Genomic DNA, 322 nt, shown 5'->3' with positions numbered 1-322 from the left:
GTAAAACAGCACGGTAGTGATACTGCTCTCCCTAAGTTTGATCAAAGTGAGGCGACGCAGACGGTGACATAAACAGACAATGTTCTGTGGCAGAAAAAACATCACATCACCATTACCTCTTGGGGAATCATGGGATGCATTTCAGGAAGCCAATGAGCTCAAAGCCCCGCCCACATTTAAAATTAGGCCCAGCTCAGCAGCGAAAAATCGACAATCAGAATTGAAACAGTAAAATGAGGACTGAAAGTGAAGATTTAGAGAAGTAAAAAACATTACATTTACATTTTTTTCAATTGGTAATTTTCACATTTGTGTTTTTTTT

General features: G+C 38.8%; 1 protein-coding gene across 3 annotated transcripts in view; it reads left to right on the top strand.

Annotated features, from left to right (window-relative positions):
• pkn1b (protein kinase N1b) overlaps window positions 1-322 on the top strand; it is a 53,177-nt gene that overhangs the window by 48,155 nt on the left and 4,700 nt on the right. The gene's annotated exons all lie outside the window — the stretch shown is intronic.

Source organism: Oryzias melastigma, linkage group LG8 (genome assembly GCF_002922805.2).
Source record: "Oryzias melastigma strain HK-1 linkage group LG8, ASM292280v2, whole genome shotgun sequence".
NCBI lineage: Eukaryota > Metazoa > Chordata > Actinopteri > Beloniformes > Adrianichthyidae > Oryzias > Oryzias melastigma.
Note: the sequence above shows the minus strand (reverse complement) of the source record. Positions and strands in the feature narration are given on the sequence as shown.